Source organism: Cupressus sempervirens, chromosome 10 (genome assembly GCF_028749045.1).
Source record: "Cupressus sempervirens isolate cs-2001-9-10 chromosome 10, ASM2874904v1, whole genome shotgun sequence".
NCBI classification, from domain to species: domain Eukaryota; kingdom Viridiplantae; phylum Streptophyta; class Pinopsida; order Cupressales; family Cupressaceae; genus Cupressus; species Cupressus sempervirens.
This window is the reverse complement of record NC_143127.1, coordinates 961,149,722-961,155,917: the sequence shown is the minus strand read 5'-3', so window position 1 is coordinate 961,155,917 and position 6,196 is coordinate 961,149,722.

Below are 6,196 nucleotides of genomic sequence, written 5' to 3'. Positions count from 1 at the left end.
AGGATACAAGACCATCTCTGTACACCGATCCCTAGTAGTGGTGAAGGTAGCTATGCCTCCCATCCATGTGGCACCTGTAGGTCCACACCCACTATTTTGATGGAGATAATGATCCAGCCATAAACACACATAGAACAACATCCATGGCTAACACACATGCCAAGCAATATGATGATTGAATCCAAGACATAGACAATGCATAAACTATAGGTCCTGGTCAAAAATCTCAATGGGCTAATATATAGGGGTTGACATCATGGAGAGTTGCTTGGCATTGACAAGCATAATCTTGGATCGTGCATTTCAACTCCTCAATCGATGGCCTCACACACACATTTTATTATCTTAAGTTTTATTACCACCAAATGTTTTATTTAATTATCGCTTACTTAAAACTTCCTTCACCAACCCTATGGGACAAGGTCACCAGGCTGCGAGATAGAATCCCCCTCCATATGCTACCCTACCCTACCCATACTCATCGAATGATGAGTGCCTGTAGGCATGCAAATTCCCAACCCAACCCCAATGATCATAACTTTTGAAAGAACCATAGAGGATTGGGACCCACAAGTCACCTAACAAGTGTACACACACATACTTGTGTGTGGCGCACCACCATCACGAAGATCAAATACAAAGACTAGATGAGAACACAATGTAGAAGTATCACTCAACCAAAAATAGTCTCAAGAGGATGGATGCAACATGTATCCCAATGAAACACAAAAAGTGTAATAAAGGTCCAACCAGCATCCAAACAGATAATCCAAGCCTACAACCAAACTCATGCCATGAAAACCTAAGAAAATTGGGTAGCATGCAAAATGAGGTAAAAACCCCAATTTTGAAAAAAATCCAAAATTAAAACCTTGAAAATCAAAAAATAAATGAAGTCAGACACCATATGCAAAAATGGCTAGCATAATGACTGAAAATCCCAAATCTCCATTTAAAAAATAGGGAAAACATTCATACCCAACCAACCGGGTAGAACCAACAAACAAAAATGGAGGGGAACACTATTTCTCAGCCTCCTAGCATATTGCTACAAGAAAGAGAAGTTGAAATGGAATAAAAACAATAAAATGAGAAAGCCCTACCTATCAAAAAAAGGGGAAAATACTGAAAATAGCCAGATAAAACAAATACCTTGCCAAATCTACCACAAGTGCTAGCAAAGCAAGGCCTTCCCAAGATGGATCCAATGAGACTGATCTTGCAAAAATTCATGCTCACAGCTCGCAGAATGAACAAAAAAAAATCCTTAAAAAGAGGATTTCCAAAAAAGCTCTCAAATTTCTATTTCTAAAAAGTGAGAAGTCCATAATGAATTCACTTTTTCAATACTTATTCATTTTTTGAGTGAATAGTTGACTATGGAAAATAGCCAGTTGGACTAGCTAAACTCTAGGTCGACCCAAAAAAAAAGAGGTTATTATCTATAGTGGAAATTCACCTAAGGCAAAGCTGTCATAAATTAAATCTAGAACTATTTAAACCCTGAAAACCCAAAATTATAGAATAATCACTTAACACTTTCGTGACAATGTGAACTTCTAAATGCATAGACATGCTCACTGGTCTAATCACATAATGCAAATGTTTTAAGATTTACTAATCACAAAAAGGTTCTAATTTAAAACAACTAAATAAGGATATGTTGACCATACAGGGATGCCATTGGTAAGATATGAATGGCTGAATCACTAACTCCATGTGCCACTGCCAGGGATATAATTCCTGCACACTAAAACATGATCAAGTGCAATTGCATATAATATAATAGTCAAAGCAATTAATGCATTAAATAACTAATTAATCCATTTACACCACTCATGTTTTCATAAAGCATAAAGAACAAAAATGAAGCAAATAACCATAGCATAAGAATCCATCTCACAAATATGACTAATACACTATATAACCAGATAATCAAATATCCTAATAGATCTACTATCATCTCAAAAATAGCATCAACATGCAAATATGATAAACTAAACAACATAGAAGTATAACATCTATAGTACTAAATCAAAGTATAAGATTCGACCCTTAGGTCATCTCAAGGTAAAATAACAATAAGAGTAACAAGTATCTCATGAATCAAAATAGACAAGATATAGACTGCAAACACAAGAGGCACTACAACTTCAATTTGTAATGATCAATCTTGTAGAGAATGAACAAGAGGGTCAGATGGAGTCCTCATGACAATTGAAGAAGTTTTTTCTACATCAAGAAGAAGAGGTAGATCATCAATACTATCATCCAAATTTTTCATGGATGTTGGACTTGGAGGATTGGATGTACCCTATTGTGTTGGACCTATCACTACAACTATGTATGCATGTGGACTGGATTGATATAGTGACATCTCACTACAACTGTCGATAGAACCCCAGATGTCTGAATCTGTTGAAGCACTATTGATGGAGTCATTGTTAGTTTCCACATGATATCATGTGCAAAGAGGATTAGAGGACAAGCATGGTGAATTTTCCTCAAAGTGTACATCCTTCTCCACAAAAATCTGATGTGTCTCTGGATCCAATAGTCTATATGCCTTCACACTATCTTCATAATCAATGAAAGTAAAAGGTTGAGGTGACTGTGCCTTGCATCCCCTAGAAGATTTGTTTGCCCATGCAGGACAACCGAAGACTCTAAAGTGTGTCACAATAGGTTTTTTGCTACACCATGCCTCAAATGGAGTCTTTTCATCTAAAGCTGGATGAGGAGACTTATTAAGAATGTGAGTGGAACTACTAATTACTTCAACTTCTAGTGATGGATCAAAAGACTTGGCTTGTATCATGAAACTCACCATAGACTTAAGAGTTCAAATCCTCAATGCTGTGACATATGTCTTATGTGGACTAAATGCTGGTGGATTCTGAAGATCAATTCCCTCAAGTTTGCAAAAGTTTGTAAGTCTTATGTTCACATACATAATTCCATCATCCATCCTTAGAACTTTGATGGCTTTCCTAGATTTACCTTCTACATGAGTCTTGAAGGCTAAAAACTTGTCCAAAAATTTATTCTTATTATGAAGAAAATAGACCCAAGTGAATCTTGAAAAGTCATTAATGAAGGTCAGTATGTAGTGACTCTAGTTGATTGTAAAAGGTCCTGGTAATACCATGTGAACCATCTGTAGAACACCTAGTGCTCTTGAAGACTTCCCTCTCTGTAACTTCCCCTCTGGATCCATATCCACTGAATCTATTGAACATTCATTGATGGAAAAGTTGATGTGAGGTAGACCTTTGACCATTCTATTTGGGCAAAGTTGTTGAAGATAGTAGAAGGAAAGATGTCCATACTATTGATGCCATAATTGCATTTTTGAATTTAATTGAAATAACAAGGCCTTTGAAGGAGACTTGGGCACAAAATGGGAGAAAAAGTATAACCTTTTGTTATGATTCACTTTCCCCACTGCAACCAATGAGTCATCTTTTAGACTGTGCACCTGTACTAAGTCAAGAAGGAACTCAAATCTATGTTCATCTACAAGGTGAGTGATTTGGTATATTGATAGGAGATTAGAACTTAGGTTTGGAACATTAAGAACATCTTAAAACTCTCCATTTTCCATTTCCATATTTCCTTTTCCTTCAACTTCCATTTTGCTATCATCTCCCATGAAGATGTGCGGTACCTTTGATTGCTTCAATAAGAAAAATCATCATTCGAAGAACCCATGTCATAGGATGCACCTAAGTCAAATATCCATTCCTTTGAAGAATATGAATTTTCCATGAGTTCTTGCACTTTTCCCTTTGAATTTGAAGAAGAACCTTTATCCTTATAAGCATTAGGCAATGGAACATTATGTTTCTTCATGATGTTGGTCAACTCATCAATCTTTTTAAGATAACACTCATGTTCTTCATGACCCATTTTCTTGCAATAAGAACACTTTTTCTTCTCCTTATTATTTTTTTCCTCCTTCTTCTTGGAATTTGAGGAAGACTTGCCTTGTTGATTGGATTGTGGTGTTGTCTTTTCTGCACCCTCTGATTTATTCTTCCATTTCTTCTTCTTACCCTTTCCTTGATTTGAAGATTGATCAAGCGAATGTTGAGAATCCTCATTGTTGGCCACCAATGCTTTAGACTTAGGTGAATTGAGAATCCCCATTGATTTCAACTTCTTTTCTTTTGTATCCAATAGATTAGCATATTCATCAAAAGTGACTTTCTTGTAGGTAAACCCTAGTGTAGTCTTTGAGGTGTTAAAAGAAGAAAAAAATGTGGAATACTATGATGGTAGCTTGCTATGTATAAGATAGACCAATCTGTCATCTTTGATATAACTCCCACAATCAGTAAGCTTTGTCCTTAGTTCATTCACCTTAATGATGAAATCTTGTATAGAATCAAATGAATTAGGATCTAAGGAGACAAGCTCATCTTCAATTTTGAAAAAATCCTCTTTAGACACTTTACCATATAGGTTTTTGAGGGCATCCCAAGCTTCCTTGGATGTAGAAAATTTCTTAATTTGATACATGATCTTGTCATTAGGCCCCAAACATATATCACCTAGGGCTTTCCTATCCATTACTACCCAAGCTGAAATATCACTTGTTGATACTTTATCACTTGCTGGTTTAGGAAGAGTACCATCTACATATTGAGAAACTCCATTATGCATTAAGTGATACCATATTTTGATGGACCATGTAGCATAGTTATGTGGAGTTAATTTTGGAAACTTAAAATTTTCCATAATGCAAAAAATGAAAGAAAAGTGCAAAAAAGAGAGAACACAACACCAAGAACACCCCACCTTTCACTAAATCAAGAAACGCCCCCAAAATAGATGCTTTTGGCACTTTATAAGTAATGCTATTACAATGGCCACTTGCCAATTTTTTCCTTCATGGACTTCTGATTTTGCTTGTTATAGGCTCTTGATAGATTAGAAATCTGGAACTTTACAATGTACTACAATTCTAAAGCAATACAAAGCAAATAAAGGCCTTGTTAGCCTAGTTTTTCACCAACCTTATTTTGTTGTATTTAGTAATGAAAAATGCTAAATGTGCACTCCAAGTATTTTGAAAATTGGTAAATAAACCCTAGGAAAAAATTCACCAAATAACTTTGTGCCTTGCCTTGTTTGGCCTTAGCCTGTGAAAACCTTAGGAAGTATCTTTTTAAATAAGTTTTGGCAGGACATTTTTTATCCTAAAAGTTTATTTATGAAAAAGTGACCTGTTTAATCTTTTGATAAACCCTATAAAGTTTTCCTAGACAACATTACTTTATTTTGAAAAAGTCCTATGTAATAGAAAACTTTGTGTGACTGTTGATCTTGATCAAATCAATGACCATCACATTCCTGCAATTCAAAGATGCAAGGTCTTAAATATTACAGGGAAGTGCCTTCTCAACATGTAGCTCCTGCTGACATTTTAATTTTAGTGTGTCAAAAAAAGTTTGTTGCTGTCAGAGTTAGTCAAACCTTTTGCATAATTGTCGGTGTTCCCCATGGATGTTTTGAAATCCCTGCAATATCATTGGCCCATTCTTTAATAAAGGTGTTATTTTATAGCTTATAGTTCATTATCGTTGATCTTGCAAAGAATCAAAGGCTAGTGCATGCCCACAACAATAGAATGCATGAATGTTAAATAATGCAGGAAAGCAGTTTTTGGATGTGTGGCAAGGTGGGGTCAAGAAATTTTAACTATATGCTGTGGTGTGCCACGCTATAAAATGATCACTGACCTATACTACTAGATGTGCCACTAAAGAAGTTTGTCGACCAAATGGAAGTGAAGCTTCATTAGCCGTAGATCTTTCAAAGGTTGAGGGTTAGTACAATCCCACATTATGAAGATGCTAGAGATTTAAGGACTGCGGGTATGCACCTTTGTGACACGTGTCACAGTGGGGCCAAACTATAGAAGAATGCTCGGTCATGCCATGTGGTCTACCACTCGTGCTTAGCTAGAAACACTTATGACTTGGGTTCAAAAAGTTTCATAAATTAATGCAATAGTTAGGTGAATCAAAGCATGTGGATTGAAAGCAATCATTTCATTGGCCCAAGTGGATGGTGTGAGCATAAAATATAGGATTTGTTTCACACCGTTGATCCTGTCTTGATCAACGAAGGGTGCATTCCTACATAAAGAACTTGAGTGAAGTTTAAACAAAGAGAGAATGTGCCATGCCGA